An 810-nucleotide genomic window follows, 5' to 3' on the forward strand; every position below is an offset into this window, starting at 1 on the left:
TTTCGTAGAAACCACATTTACAAATTTATTAATCTTTTCATAGTTACAAAGGTGATGTTATATGAACATGTAAAATTTAGAGAAATGATAATTTGGGAGGTTAGGAGGTCCTAGGGAACGCCCCCACAATCATTTGATCCAAATAATGCGGATGGCAAAAAGAATTAAAGATCACCATCATTTTTTTCCGCTACATGGTAATTTTCACTTTCGATCATGGCAAGTCTTGCGGTCCAAAATTTAATGTTCAAACCAATATACATTTGGCAGGCAAAAAAAATTTATACGTGAATAATGATGTTGTACTTTTTATCACTGTTCCCTCATGAACTCTTTTGTATCTCCCAAAAGAATTTCTCTTTTTTTGTGATGGAAATTTATTTTACTGTGAACTTGAAAATTTACATGCCTGTGCAACATCACCTTTTTAACATATTGTACTTCGTGCAATTACACTCTTTTTTGTTTTGTTGTGCAATTTCACTCTCCTCTTGGGCAATTTCACATTTTTCTACAATTGCTATTTGCAAGGTTTTGTTGTTACCGAAGTGTTTTTAAATTTTGTTCTTATTTATTAGGCATGTTTTTTTTTTGCAATTACACTATTTTTCAAGATTGCACTTTTTGCACGCAGAATTGACATTACTTGTGTAACAACACTCTTCCATTTTACAATTGCACTTGTTGTTTATGTGGTAGTTTAATAAAATAATTATTTATTCTTAGTATTAATAAGGGGGTTGGTGAGTGTATGCAGAAACAAAGGAAGAAAAACGAAGATAAAGACTGCGCTATATCCAAATCACATTC

Source organism: Triticum dicoccoides, chromosome 3B (assembly GCF_002162155.2).
Source record: "Triticum dicoccoides isolate Atlit2015 ecotype Zavitan chromosome 3B, WEW_v2.0, whole genome shotgun sequence".
Classification (NCBI taxonomy): domain Eukaryota; kingdom Viridiplantae; phylum Streptophyta; class Magnoliopsida; order Poales; family Poaceae; genus Triticum; species Triticum dicoccoides.